The sequence below is a fragment of the Schistocerca gregaria genome, unplaced genomic scaffold (assembly GCF_023897955.1).
Source record: "Schistocerca gregaria isolate iqSchGreg1 unplaced genomic scaffold, iqSchGreg1.2 ptg000352l, whole genome shotgun sequence".
NCBI classification, from domain to species: domain Eukaryota; kingdom Metazoa; phylum Arthropoda; class Insecta; order Orthoptera; family Acrididae; genus Schistocerca; species Schistocerca gregaria.
Genome location: NW_026061812.1, coordinates 1251319 through 1267288, shown reverse-complemented (window position 1 = coordinate 1267288; position 15970 = coordinate 1251319).

Sequence of the window (15970 nt, the reverse complement as noted above, 5' to 3'; positions counted from 1 at the left end):
AAAACTATCCTAACGCCCGAATTGAATTTCGCCTGATTCACATGCAACCCACATAACGCAACTGTCTAGCAGGTCCCCTTATCGCTCCTTGGTACAGTCGTTTGACTATTGAAAATGGTTCCAACAAATCACCACAAGAAAACACTGTTCTGTATCGCAATAACTCAAGATGTAAAGTAATACCACGATACTACAAATATCACGGAACACCTTACCACAGATAAGACTGCCCTTAAGGCTTGTAGCTCACATTTATTACAATAAATGACATACCTGACATTTTACCACTCTCATTATTACGTCAGATAGGTAATACACGTAGTAAATTCGTCGTATTCATGATTTCCTCTTCAAAGTAACATACCGTACTTATCATTGAACACAAAATGAGATTAAAAATTGAAGTTATTCACGGGCAACCAGTTGAGAATATGTATGAACTTCAAATGACACGACGAATCGTCTCGTTCTGCTTATGGATGCAAACTCAGGTCATGCAGACTAAGCAATGATTTCGTGCCTGACGGATACTAACTGTCACTCCTGATTAGGCATACAGAGAGTGATATACCTCGATTTTAGACAGAGCCAGTTTTCAAGTTTCAACTTTAAATTACATATCGCAAGTATTTTTGCCGGACGCGAATTCCTACCCAGCACCTATTGTCCCTGTTAACGAACGACGAGAGATGTTGAATCTTGGTTCTTAACAAGTAACTTACTTGAATTGCCGTGAGGTAAGGCTTTGTACTGGGCAGGGATTCGAACGTATATCGGCAGGCAGTAACATCTCTTAGCTTTTGGTTTGGCAGCACTCGACAGCCATTTCTAGGCGCAAGTAATAGAAGAATGGCAGCGCGTTTTTGTTATCAAGTAACGTCTTCATCGATTACTTTAGTTTTAATGTAATCTATGAGTAATTGCTGATGTTTGATATTAACATGAAAAGAATTCTGTAGACAGAGAAAGAACCTCTTCTTGGGAAACTACTTGTATAGTGACCAAAAGGCACGAACTTATATTCAAGTACAGTGTTCCAGCAGCGGCATGAAGAAAATGATAGTAATAATGTCGGTAATAATCCAATTATCCGGTAACTTCACACTTCCCAGTGGATCTTCACGAACTAAGAAAATATCTGAATTTGTGAACATTTCAAAATGGCTTCACATCGAGCCTATGATGCCTACAAGGGTCTTTACATCCTGCTGACATGAGAATAGCATAATCTCCGCGTCAGAAGCTTGTTTCTACTTAAACATTTAATAGACTCGCGTTTTATCCACCGTGACTACTTTTGTAAGCTCAGCACATCATCCGTTGCAGCTCACTCCTGGGACTGGGAAATGAGGGCACAGTGGCCTGGTGGAACTATCACAGGAGCAATGCGTGGGTTCAGACATTTACTTTTAAGAAGCACAAACAGATTTACTTTGCGTCTGGTAACCTCAAAAGAAAGACGTTATAATCCAGAATTCGCAATACAAATCACGTTCCATCATTACCAACTGGGCAGAGCCAGGTTACGTTGGGAAATGACATAGCGGAAGTCATCGTAAACAGAAATACAGTCGCCAGTAAACTTACTTACATTAGAAAATTTTATTTTATTTTATGAACCGATAGCCATTTAAAGGATGGGGCTCTTATTTTACTTGTAATTGATTCAACTAGAGACGTTGAAAAATTTGGTGCTGGACTGTGATTCGAATTCGTTTCTCCTCTTTCGAGGATCTGAATCTCTCGGGACATTATAGTTCAACCATTTCGTCCCTTTTCGCAAGACTGCAACCTTCTCTAGGTCTCCTCCAAAGGTAAGGATGTGGGTCCGAATCCTGATCCAATACAAAAATATTCATAGTTTCAGTTCAAGCCCTATAACGTGCACACCGTCCCGCTAGTGAAAACCAACGTGCGCTTTTAATGTCTATTCATGTGTTGCCAACAATCGCAATAGGTGTCATTATTTCTTGTCAAACACGCACACACCTTACCGTTGGTGAGTAAGCAACTGATATTTAAGCTATATTTGTGGATGCACGGTAGGCGTGTAGTTAGATTGTCACTTAGGTACAAAAGTTTGTATCCTTAGTTTAGATTCAAACACCTAGCAGCTGGTAAGGAAAACCGATACGTAACATTTGATTTTACTTAATTAACAATACGATTACGTGTTGGGTTCGTATCTCCGTCATATAACTTCACATCATGCACTTAATCTTTAAATGCATGCGCACTTTGTTACTTGAGCTTGGAGGTATATCAGACATCTTTCGTGGTTAGTTAACAGGGACGAAATTGTCTTGTTAGGAGTCCAGGTTTATTACAAAAATTGTCGTCTTTTATTTTCAAGTTTAGATTTCATTACTGGTATTGGCAAAAATTTCGGTAATTCATGACTCTTCATGGATAGCCATCAATATGATATGATTAGATTACATTAGATCAATTTTTGTTTCATAGATCATGAATACGATATTTCGTAATGATGTGTAACGTGTAATTTTAATGAAAGATTTCTTTACATACCATGATTCAATTTCTTTACAACAATTTCTTACTCTCTCTCATTCTTTTTGATTTCTCTCTCTCTCTCTCTCTCTCTCTCTCTCTCTCTCTCTCTCTCTCTCTCTCTCTATCATACACACACACATTCTTTTTTTCTTTATTTGTTTGTTTTGCTCGACTATCGGCGAGGCATCAAAACGTCTCTGAATGAGCTTCTTAGTTTTTAGTACACTTACGAAATAAATATAAAAACAACTGTGAGAGTTACTGGTATATGATGCTTAGTTTTCAGTCAGTTTGGAGTATTATTAGTAACCACGCTCCAGTCCCTAAACCTAGTTACAGAAATGCGAATCAGACGCATTACGTATTCCAGGCCGTAGCAACCGCTACTTGGAGACACCAGCTATGGTCACTTCCCAGCCCGCTGTACGATCACATCGGTTCGTCTTCTTTCTGCTGGTACTGTAACTGAGATTTGACAACAAGGCAACGTATGTTTGGCAACTCTGTGATCGACGAGTTCCTTCCTGGTGCGCACGGAATTTATCCTCAAAGTTCACTTGATTTTACCTGTCATTTCCATTGAATAATCTGATTTATTATCACGTTAGGTGTAACAAAAGATTGTAAATTTACGGTTTTCAGCCCAGGAAAGTCGTTGCACGTGGAAATCGCAACTAATCTCGTCCTTTAAATAGCGGTTTACGAGTGCTAGACATTATCGATCTCGTAAGAGTAAGCTAAGACACGTACTTCTACGCCAGCTCTATGGTAATGCGCTGACCTGAGAAATAGCATCTGTTATGGTTCGCACTTCCAGTCTCGCTGACTGTAACGTTTTTATCCCTTCTGTGAAAGAGCTACAAGCAGTCAGATAAAACATCGATAAGGAAATCGCAAAAAAATACTTTCGGCTCATAGTGCAATGGTGAAAACTTACAATGCTGCACAACAGGTAACTCCTCTTCCCGCAGCTGACAAACAAATTTTGGGTTTCTAGGAATACAAAACTTTACTTATGAAATGCGACATTTGCAATGCACAACGTTTTCAACAAAGAGATGGCGCAATACAGTAGCTCAAGTGGAAAGAAACACTTTCTTTTCAAATTTGTGCATCCTACACTGTTGGCTGTTCTGTGTAGGTGGCAGGTACGTGATTTTATTTCGGTGATTGCAAAATAAAGTCGAATTTATGCACTGGGTAGTCGAGGCAGCTAGTTCATTGTGATTCGGTCAACCAAGTAAATGAATTTACTGAACCTGCTGCAAATTACTACAGGAAGCCTGTGTGTCAATTCTCATCCAGAGAGGTGCAACGGCGTTACGATAGAAAAATGAGCCACATACTTATAATATGCTTGTATATCTATGGACTGGGTTCGATTCCAACTTCTGTCAATGATTTTAGATAAGGAGAGACAGATTCCATTCTCTTCTGGCTACACCAAGTGAAGAAGATATAATGACATTGTGGTCTGAAATTAACATGAAAAATGATATTCCTTTACTACAAAGTAGACGTTAGGATGAATCACAATAAAGACTGGAGCGGCGACACGTAGAAACCTTTCTTATACTTGTTATTTATTTCTAGTGACGAAACAAACGCTATGTAGGCTCACAGGACATTTAGTCCATATTTTATATGAGCTTCTGTATGTCGATAAAATCGGTTCTGATCTAGGAATGCAACTTAGACCGTACTTAACGCTGAATTTGATACCTTCGTGAGAATACAGCACGTCTACAATTTGTTGTTTGTTCAGAACTGCAGATTCCTCAACATCTCCACATACTGCGCGTGAATGGGTTCGAATCCTGGCCCGGCACTATAGATTTCATTATGTATTATCAAGCTCTAGCATGAGAACACCTATCTGCTGGTGGATAATTATTTTAATGTTTAATGTATTTTCATTCGTTGTCAACACTAACGATATGTGACGTTTTTGACACCCAGTGAGACACAGAACTATTTGCGAGATCACTGTAAGTTCAAGATGTTAGTCCGAACTGGACAAAAATTCGGAAGCTGACGTATCTTTGTGTGTAGTCAAAAGCGATATGATGTGTGGAGCTGTATTCCCAGTGAGCACTGAACTCTTCGTCATATTATTTCTAGTTCAAACACGCTCACATGTCGCTGCTGGTGCAACAAACCCATATTTAACGTTCGTTTTCTCTAGAATATAACAGCGACAGATGCCGGGTTGGAGTCTTGGGAAGGAAAAAAATGTATGTTTCGTCTCGTCATTTCAGTTAAAACATCTAGCTACTGCCGAGAAAACCCGAAATGTCACAGTTGATTGTGCGTCGATATCTATCCGATTAAGTTCTGAGTTCGAACCCCTGTCCAACACAAAGCCTTACCTCACGGCAATTCAAATAAGTTACTTGTTAAGAACCAAGATTCAACATCTCTCGTCGTTCGTTAACAGGGAGAATAGGTGCTGGGTAGGAATTCGCGTCCGGCAAAAATACTTGCGATATGTAATTTAAAGTTGGAATTTGCAAACTGGCTCTGTCTAAAATCGAGGTATATCACTCTCTGTATGCCTAATCAGGAGTGACAGTCAGTATCCGTCAGGCACGAAATCATTGCTTAGTCTGCATGACCTGAGTTTGCATCCATATGCAGAACGAGACGGTTCGTCGTGTCATTTGAAGTTCATAACTATTCTCAATTAGCTGCTCGTGAATATCTTTAATTTTTAATCATATTTTGTGTTAAATAATAAGTACGGTATGTTACTTTGAAGAGTAAATCATGAATACGACGAATTTACCACGTGCATTACCTATCTGACGTAATAATGAGAGTGGTAAAATGTCAGGTATGTCATTTATTGTAATAAATGTGAGCTACAAGCCTTAAGGGCAGTCTTATCTGTGATAAGGTGTTCCGTGATATTTGTAGTATCGTGGTATTACTTTGCATCTTGAGTTATTGCAATACAGAACAGTTTTTTCTCGTGGTGACTTGTTGGAACCACTTTCAATAGTCAAACGACTGTACCAAGGAGCGATAAGGAGACCTGCTAGACAGTTGCGCTATGTGGGTTGCATGTGAATCAGGCGAAATTCAATTCAGGTCGTTCGGATACTATTGGGCATGAATGAACATCACGTGTATCGATTTCCATCGCGCTGGGGTAAGTCCTCCGGGATACGTTTATTCTCCTTAGTGTGTAAATATATTTGGAGCATGTCATTCAAAAACGTTTGAAACGACATAGACGGGAGCGGGTTGTTGTTAGGAGAGCAGAATGTATTAGACTCGCGGATCATGTGGTGTTATTGGCAGAGAGCGAAAGAAGTATGACTGAAATGTTAAAAGAATTGAACAAGAGACGTGAGTAAATTGGAATGAGAAATAATAAGAAAAACGCAAAATGTCCGGTGATAGGTGCAAGAAAAGCAAGAACAACTATAATGTTAGGCAGGAAGATACACAACAATTTAGTGTTTTTAGATAACTGCGACGTGCTATTATGGACGACATTGGAAGTAATAAGGAGGTGAAAATACGTATAGCAATTGCCAACGAGACGTTTCATAACAGGAGGCTTTTATGTGGGTGCGTTGATAGGGGATAAAATAGGCAGGCACAGTGAGAAATGAGGTGGTGTTGATTGGGAGAACAGAGAGAAATTTTAAAGGTAGCAGGATGAGCAAACACAATTGGCATGGACACTGAATGAGAAGAGATTGTTTATTGATGGTATGAAGGAAATGGTGAATGCAAGAAGAAGAAGAAGAAGAAGAAGAAGACGCAGAACATACCAGGTGGTGGACAGCGTAAGAACAGAAAATAGTTGTGAGAAAACAAGAGGGTAACAAATGATGGGACTGCATGGAGAACTACATGTGAAGACCTGCCCTAGGGCAGAACACTCATGGTGGTGGTGTTGATGAAGAGGAGACTTATGTAGGACATTTTGCAAAACGCCCATTTTCTTGTAATCCAAATTTAAACAAAACATAGGCAGCTTATAATATGTAGTCTATAACCGACCGTGAATTGCGTGACAGATGGAACTTGCCAGTATACCAGTTATTAGGACTTATTCCCACTCCACTGACGTATGGAGCGTGCGAACCGTGGCTGCTTAAAAGCCTCTGTGCGTGCTGTGCTTAGTCTCTTCTGGTCTTCACGCTTCCTACAGTTACAATACGTAGGCGGTTTCAGTATATTCCATTCCTACTTTCATCATGTAACGTCAGTTCTAGAAACTTTCTAATTAGGTCTCCTCGAGATACTTTACTCTTCCACGGGATAGTCTGTGTCTACCATGAACTGTCCGTTAGTCAGTAAGTGGAATAACTGGTTTTCCGACACATGTCGCCATGTAACTGTCGCTCTGTCTCCACGCCAGAGAGACGGAAATTCTGTGTGCCACATTTGAAGATGAGTCTGTAAAGGTTACAAAACTAGTTAATGGAATTACAAATAGTTGAAAAAGTGAGTTTTTGCAGTTTTCCGTATTTACATTCAATGCACTAGTCACAGGCTCTAGGCGATCCTTAGGGGACAAGCTTAGTCGGTTGAGAGCGTGATGTGTCCCTCCGAGATTAATTTCACCTGGGCTTTAAGCGACTCACCGGTCAGCATTTACAGAGCTGCCAACTACATCTCACACCGGGAATATGACCAGGATTGGTTTGCATCGCAGCCTACGGAAGAGAACGCAAATCGAACGATCATTCGCAGTCATTCCCTCCATTGACTACCATTCGCCTATATTCAACAGTTAAGGATTCCTCCGGAAATATTCCAAGTAGACTTTCTCTGGATATTTTACGTTTGTTTCCAAGCGCCTGCCTGTTCAATTTGATCAGAAACTGTGTGACATTCTCCAACGGGTCAAAAAACCTGTGACCATTCGTGCCGCCCTTCTCTGTATACATTCAGTATCGCCGGGCAGTTGTATCTGATTAGGATCCAAGAATCTCGAGCAATATTCGGGGATGGGTCGCAAGCGTGATTTGTAAGCAATTTCTTTTGTACACGGATTGTATTTTCCTAGAATTCTACCAACGAATTGCAGCCATCCACCGTATTTCCCTAAGACTGCGACTATGTGACGGTTCCATTTCAAATCTCTAGAAATTTTTACACCCAGGTATTCATGTGGGTTGAGCGATAGCGAATTTGACTCGCTGCACTATACTCGTAGGATAAGGTTATATCGTTTTGTGAACCGAACAATTTTACATTTCGGGAACATTTAAACTAAGTTGTCATGCTTTGCACTACACTGAAATCTTATGAAGGCGTGACTTCATTCAAACAAAACTTTATTACAGGCAACAGCATCATTTGCGAAAACACTGAAGTTCCAAATAGACCGCGTAACCACGGCCCCCTTCTCCCCTCCAAATTGCTGTCTGAAAACTGGAAGTCCCATTTGTAAAACACCTTCAGAAGTTCGTTCACATTCCGTATCAGTTAATGTGTTAAAAACTTGACCTGAAGAAACATAACCCTTTGCAGTTGAAGACGCTCAGTTGTAAGAGAAGCTAGTTTTTCGAAAACGTCTCAATATTTATGTACTGAACTAGGTGTTGTACAATTCTATAATTTTCAGGTACATTCGGCGACGTTTATGGATACTGTCTGACAAATGTGTTGCGAATAAAGTGAGTAGTAAAGAAGTAATAAAGTGAAACATCAAGCCTGATGCTGACACCTTACTGCACGATCAGCGAAAATGTAGAAATGATAAAAGTCTTTTTCCTTTCATCATTATGTCAGGGATGTCAGAGGGGAAAAAAAGTTTCGCCAAGTTTCGAAATTATGTGTGAAGTTTGTTGGAAGTCGCCACGTGCTGCCTTTCACAAATGCTCGGTGAATATAGTCTCGATAATTTGCGCGCCATGAAATTATGCTGCCTTAGACGAGTACGCAGTTTTTAACTTTTAACGCCCGACTTATTGCGTAAACCTATGCCTTTAAATGAAGGACGGAAGGAGGATTGCATTTAATGTGCTATCGATGTCGAGGTCATTAGAGACGGAGCAGGAGTTGGCACTGCGTCAGGGAAGGGTAAAAGAAGTCCGCCGTTCCCTTTCAAAGGAACCATCCCAGCATTTACTTGGAGCGATTCAGGAAAGTTACGGAAAACGTATCAGGATGGCCGGATGTGGATTTAAACGTCATCCTTCCGAATGCGAGTCTAGTGTACTAGTTGACAGCTCGTCGTGTAGAAGCTAGCGTTGTTGGTGATGGGATTCCGGGTTCGATTCACGGCTGGGTTGCTTTCTCCGCCCGGGAAGTAGGTGTCTGTGGTGTCATCATTTCATCATCATCCGTGAAGGTGGCGAAACTGGACTGTGTAAAGGTTGGGGCTTTGTACAGGCACTGATAACCGTGCAGTTAAGCGCCCCAAAAACCAATCATCATCATCATCATCATACCATGTAATAACCACTGCGGCAGCTCGTTCGGTATACATTTAAATGAGCAGATTAAGTCAGCATTTTTAGTATTTACATTGACTTCGTTCTTCATAAATGAAAGCAGGAACTATGACAAGACAAAGGAATTGGGATAACGAATGAGAAATACCTGATTGTGCTTCTGTTTGTAGATGACATGATTCACGTTCACGAAATTACCTCCAAAGATCTATATACCACCTGAACGAAATATGCAATGAATACAACTTTAAAATTTCTAGGAACAAAACGAAAATAAGTGCACTCCGAGGAAAATACTCAGTCAGTTTAAAACTAGTTTTGGATAATCCTGCTTTAGAACTGGTCTCTTAATCTTTCATTTAGGCTACGCTGTAAGATCTGATTTTTACTCTGATACTTAAATTACACAAATTCTAAGCTGTCTGTGACACTATTATCTGAATATTGGGCAATAAAGTACAAAAAGATTGTTCCGAAATTCTATAACGTGGTCCCGGTTCCTGTATTATGCTATGAAAGCGAAAACATGGTTAAAAAAAAAGCAAAAAAAAAGCAAAAAAATCACACGGCAGAGATGAGGTTCCTAAGAAATTCGAAGAGCTGCACAACAAGAAATGATTAGGAATGAAGATACTAGAGAAAAATTAAGTATTTTCAACAGAAACTAAAAAATTCAAAAATATCGTGAAGACTGGTGAGAATGCTACGTCCCAGACTTCCCCAAAATATTCTGAACTACAAGCGGAATGGAAGACGTGATATTGAAAGGCCTCGGACGTGGGAGCAATTTCGTTTGAGAGACTATCCCGCGCGGCGACTACTGAAGTACTTATACATTATAGAATTCTTAAGTTATACAAGCAAAATAAGTAAGTTTTAATGTAGTTTACGTTCACTGATGCAAAAAAAAATTCTTGCTTTTTAAAGTGGGCTATGTTCTTTCTAAGGGTTCAAACTGTCTCCATGACAAATTTGAACAATATCTGTTAAGCGGTTTGGACTCTAAAACGAAACAGACTGTGTTACAAAGTTGAAAAGCAACTGAGAGAAAGAAGCAGCGTCGGTTTCTGCAGGAGGCGGCCATCATTTTGTAGGACAATGTTCGGGCACGCTCGGTTCAAGTCGTGACTGATTTGATCGGTATATAGGGATGGGGAGCGCCGCATCACGCACCACACTCATCTACATCTATATTTATACTCCGCAAGCCACCCAACGGTGTGTGGCGGAGGGCACTTTACGTGCCACTGTCATTACCTCCCTTTCCTGTTCCAGTCGCGTATGGTTCGCGGGAGGAAAGACTATCTGAAAGCCTCTCTCTAATTTTACATTCGTGATCTCCTCGGGAGGTATAAGTAGGGGGAAGCAATATATTCGATACCTCATCCAGAAACGCACCCTCTCGAAATCTGGCGAGCAAGCTACACCGCGATGAAGAGCGGCTCTCTTGCAGAGTCTGGCACTTGAGTTTGTCAAACATCTCCGTAACGCTATCACGGTTACCAAATAACCCTGTGACGAAACGAGCCGCTCTTCTTTGAATCTTCTCTATCTCCTCCGCAAACCTGATCTGGTACGGATCCCACACTGATGAGCAATACTCAAGTATAGGTCGAACGAGTGTTTTGTAAGCCACCTCCTTTGTTGATGAACTACAGTTTCTAAGGACTCTCCCAATGGATCTCAACCTGGTACGCGCCTTACCAACAGTTAATTTTATATGATCATTCCATTTCAAATCGATCCGCACGCATACTCCGAGATATTTTACAGAAGTAACTGCTACCAGTGTTTGATCCGCTATCATATAATCATACAATAAAGGATCCTTCTTTCTATGTATTCGCAATACATTACATTTGTATATGTTAAGGGTCAGTTTCCACTCCCTGCACCAAGGGCCTATTCGCTGCAGATCTTCCGGCATTTCGCTACAATTTTCTAATGCTGCAACTTCTGTGTATGCTACAGAATCATCCGCGAAAAACCGCATGGAATTCCGACACTATCTACTACCTCATTTATATATATATATATATTGTGAAAAGTAATGGTCCCATAACACTCCCCTGTGGCACGCCAGATATTATTTTAACGTCTGTAGACGTCTCTCCAGTGATAACAACATGCTGTGTTCTGTTTGTTAAAACTCTTCAATCCAGCCACAGAGCTGGTCTGATATTCCGTGGGCTCTTACTTTATTTATCAGGCGACAGTGCGGAACTGTATCGAACGCCTTCCGGAAGTCGAGAAAAATAGCATCTACCTGGGAGCCTGTATCTAATATTTTCTGGGTCTCATGAACAAATAAAGTGAGTTGGGTCTCACACGATGGATGTTTCCGGAATCCGTGTTGATTCCTACAGCGTAGATTCTGGGTTTCCAAAAACGACATGATACTCGAGCAAAAAACATGTTCTAAAATTCTACAACAGATCGACGTCAGAGATATAGGTCTATAGTTTTGCGCATCTGCTCTACGACCCTTCTTGAAGACTCGGACTACCTGTGCTCTTTTCCAATCATTTGGAGCCTTCCGTTCCCCTAGAGACTTGCGGTACACGGCTGTTAAAAGGGAGGGCAAGTTCTTTCGCGTACTGTGTAGAATCGAATTGGTACCCCGTCAGGTCCAGTGGACTTTCCTCTGTTGAGTGATTCCAGTTGCTTTTCTACTCCTTGGACACTTATTTCGATGTCAGCCATTTTCTCGTTTGTGCTAGGATTTAGAGAAGGAACTGCAGTGCGGTCTTCCTCTATGAAACATCTTTGGAAAAAGGTGTTTAGTATTTCAGCTTTACGCCTGTCATCCTCTGTTTCAATGCCATCATCACCCCGGAGTGTCTGGATGGTTGGTTGGTTGATTGGGGTTGAAGGGACCAAACAGCAAGGTCATCAGTCCCTTGTTACAAAGGCGTTCAGTTCCGACAGAGGGACAGCTCAGAAGAGTCAAAAACGGTAAAAGGTAAAAGGCTAAAAAAGTGCAGTTGTGTCGTCAATGATAAAAACACAAGGAGGGAAGTCAGTAAATGGGCAACCTCAAGAGAGGAAATATCCCACCTGTGATGCAGTACAAGCAAGACCACATGCTATTTAAAAGCGTTCAACCGCCAGAGTGTAAAAGGGCGGATTGTAAAAGGGATTAAACAAACCTAAAAGGCGATAAAAACAGTAAAAGGGAAAAAGGAAGGAACATGGCCAGGGAGGGGAGTCAGGAATCTCCAAGCACAGCCTACAGTGGGAGACATCCCAACCCTCACCGCCCTGCCCCTACTCCAGAGGGAGATGAAAATCCTTAAAACTGAGAATAAAAACCACTTTCACGGAGGAAACTGAGAACCAGTTCAACCATCTGGGAATCGTCTGCTAATATTAAGGGTAATGTGTAGGGAAGTCTGTACTTAGTACGCAGAGCTAAAAGAAGGGGGCATTCCACCAAAATGTGGGCCACTGACTGGAAAGCTCCACAACCACAAAGTGGGGGTGGCTCACAACGCAAAAGAAAACCATGGGTCAGCCTGGTATGGCCGATGCGAAGACGACAGAGGGTGGTTGAGTCCTTTCGCGAGAGGCGTAAGGAAGAACGCCATGGGACAGGTGTCACCTTAATCGCATGAAGTTTATTAGACAAGGAGGTAGCCTCCCAGGATGTGGCCCATGATTGCGCAAAGTGGGATTTGAGATGAAGCCGTAAATCCGCCACAGGAGGGGTGACAGGGAATGGGGGGTAAGTGACTGCTCCCCCAGCCAAACGATCAGCAAGCTCATTTCCTTGGATGCCCACATGGCCAGGGACCCACATGCATTTGGCAGGAGATGATTTTCCATGCCTACAGAGGAGGTGAAGGCATAGCCCACACGATCAGCAGATTTAGAGCCATCAGTGTAAAAAACAACAGCATCCCGAAACTGAGATAAAATGCGGCAGAAAAAACAACGGAACACCATCGGGGGAACGGAATCTTTCGGACCTCGGCAGAGATCCATCCGAACTCGGGGCCGAGGAACTAACCAAGGAGGTGTGTTGGGGAGGGAACGTGGGATACAGGAAAAGGAAGGAAGCTGAAAATCACGGCGAAGAGACGCTAGGCGGAGCCCAACCGGTAAACCCGCCCAATGGCGGGAGTCAGGTGGGCGACTTCCTTGGGCAGGGAACAGGATAGAATAGGAAGGATGAGTGGGAGAGGAACAGACAGCGATTGCATACGAAACCAGAAGCTGGGAGCGCCGAACGGAAAGGGGGGGGGGATCCCAGCCTCAACCAGGAGACTATCAACAGGGCTAGTCGGGAAGGCACCGATGGCCAAACGGATACCACGATGGTGGACCGGATCCAAGAGGCGCAATGTAGAAGGGGCAGCTGAACCGTAAACTTGACAACCATAGTCCAAGCGAGACAACACTAAGGCCCGATAAAGGTGGAGGAGAGTGGAACGGTCAGCACCCCAAGAGGTGTGGGCAAGGAAGCGAAGGACGTTTAGTTTACGGAAACATCCTATCTTCAGGCGTCTGATATGAGGCAGCCAAGTGAGCTTGTTTTCGAAAAGAAGGCCAAGGAAACGAAACTGTGGGACCACAGGTAATCGTTGTGCATTGAGATAGAGCTCTGGATCGGGGTGGACTGTCACACGGCGACAAAAGTGGACCACTCGCGATTTTAAAGGAGAAAACTGAAATCCGTGTGAGATGGTCCATGCAGAGGCACGCCGTATAGCACCCTGGAGCTGCCGCTCTGCAGCGGCCATCGAAGAGGAACTAACCCAAATGCAGAAATCATCCACATACAGAGCAGGAGTGACCAAAGGACCGACGGAGGCCACAAGTCCATCTATAGCAATGAGGAACAGAAGTACACTCAATACGGAACCCTGAGGGATGCCATTCTCCTGGGTTCGCGGAGAACTTAAAACTGTACCAACCCTAACCCTAAACGAACGATGAAACAAGAACTGGCGGATAAAAATCGGGAGTGGGCCCCGAAGACCCCACTCATGAAGTGTAAGTAAGATATGATGGCGCCAAGCCGTATCATAGGCCTTGCGAAGGTCGAAAAATACAGCAACCAAATGGCGGCGCTGGGAAAAGGCCTGCCGAACTGCGGATTCCAAGCGAAGTAAATGATCGATCGGAGACCGTCCCTCTCGGAAGCCACACTGGTAAGGGGACAACAGACGCCGAGATTCGAGGACCCAAGTGAGCCGACGGGCTACCATCCGTTCAAGTAACTTACAAACAACGTTCGTCAGACTAATTGGCCGATAGCTGTCGACGAACAGGGGGTTCTTACCGGGCTTAATGACGGGAACCACGATGCTATCCCTCCATTGAGAAGGGAAGTCACCCTGGAGCCAAATACGGTTAAATACCCGGAGAAGATGTCGCTGTTGTGGAGCACTGAGATGTTGAAGCAGTTGGTTATGAATGGAGTCTGGGCCAGGGGCCGTATCATGAGAAGAGGAGAGTGCGGAAAGAAGTTCCCATTCAGTAAAAGCGTCGTTGTATGATTCTGACTGGCTGGGGGTAAAACATAAGGCGGAAGCTTCGGCCCGCTGTTTCTGGGGAAGGAAAGCAGCCGGATAGGAGGCTGATGCCGACGCTGTTGCAAAATGGGTCGCAAGGTGTTCCGCGAGAATCAACGGGTCCGTGCAAAGGCCATCCGGGAGGTGAAGACCCGGGAGGGTAGACTGCCGATGGCAACCTTGGAGAGAGCGAAGCGTAGCCCATACCCGCGACAGAGGGACAGCAGAACCGAGGGAAGAAACAAAGCATTCCCAACACATCCGTTTGCTCCGTTTGATTAAGTAACGGGCTTTTGCGCGAAGGCGTTTAAAGGTAATAAGATTGGCAACGGATGGATGCCTCTTAAGGTGTTGCAAAGCTCGACAGCGATCACGGATGGCAACGGCAATGTCCGAACTCCACCAAGGGACCTGCCGGCGGCGAAATGGTCCAGATAAGCGCGGGATAGCAAGGCTAGCAGCGTGAACAATCGCGTCAGACATGTCACGTATGACATCATCAATACCATCCAACAATGAGGGAGAAAAAACGACCTGTGCAGTATACAGAGGCCAATTGGCACGTTTGAAGGACCAACGAGGTGATCTGTCCATAGGGGAGCGGGAAGGGAGCGAGAGAATCAACGGGAAGTGGTCACTATCGCAAAGGTCGTCGTGCGGTGACCATTGTAGGGAAGGGAGGAGGGAGGGAGAAGAGAGAGAAAGATCAATGGCAGAAAAGCTACCATGACCGGCACTGAAATGGGTAGGGGAGCCATCGTTAAGAAGGCACAAGTCGTGGTCGGTAATAAACTGGTCAATGAGATGACCCCGACTAGATGGAAATGCACTGCCCCACAAGGGATGATGTGCATTAAAATCGCCAAGTATAAGGAAGGGAGGAGGAAGTTGCTGAAGGAGGGCACTTAAGGAGGCAGGTGTAGGAGTTCTGTCAGGAGGGAGATACAAATTGCAAATTGTGACCCCAGAGTCCAGGTGGATCCTAACAGCAACTGCTTCCAATGTAGTTTGGAGAAGAATCCACGTGCTGGCAATGTCCGTTCGGACCAACGTGCAAACTCCGCCAGACGCCCGTAGGGGGCCGACCCGATTTCGACAGAAAGCACGGAAGCCACGGAGGGTTGGTGAGTGACCACCAGTAAAATGAGTTTCTTGTAGAACCACACAAGCCGCAGAGTAAAACAAAAGAAGGGATTGCAACTCCGGTAGGTGACGGTAATAGCCATTACAGTTCCATTGGATAGCCAAAGAACGATGAGTCAATTGGGGGGTGAACAGGCTAATGTCAGTCATGCCGGTGGGTCACCACCCGTCACCGACAAGGAGGGGGCGACATCCATGAATAACAGGTCAGAGTTAGGTTGTGAAGATGGGGACGAGACCTCTGGCGATACCAGAGACTCCTTGTCCCGGGACTTGTGCTTCTTCTTTCTTTCTGTTTGGGATCGTGGAGGGCTGTGCAACAAAATGGAGCCAGCCACAGCAAGATCGGGAACAGAAAGAGAGCGGGCGATCTGGGGG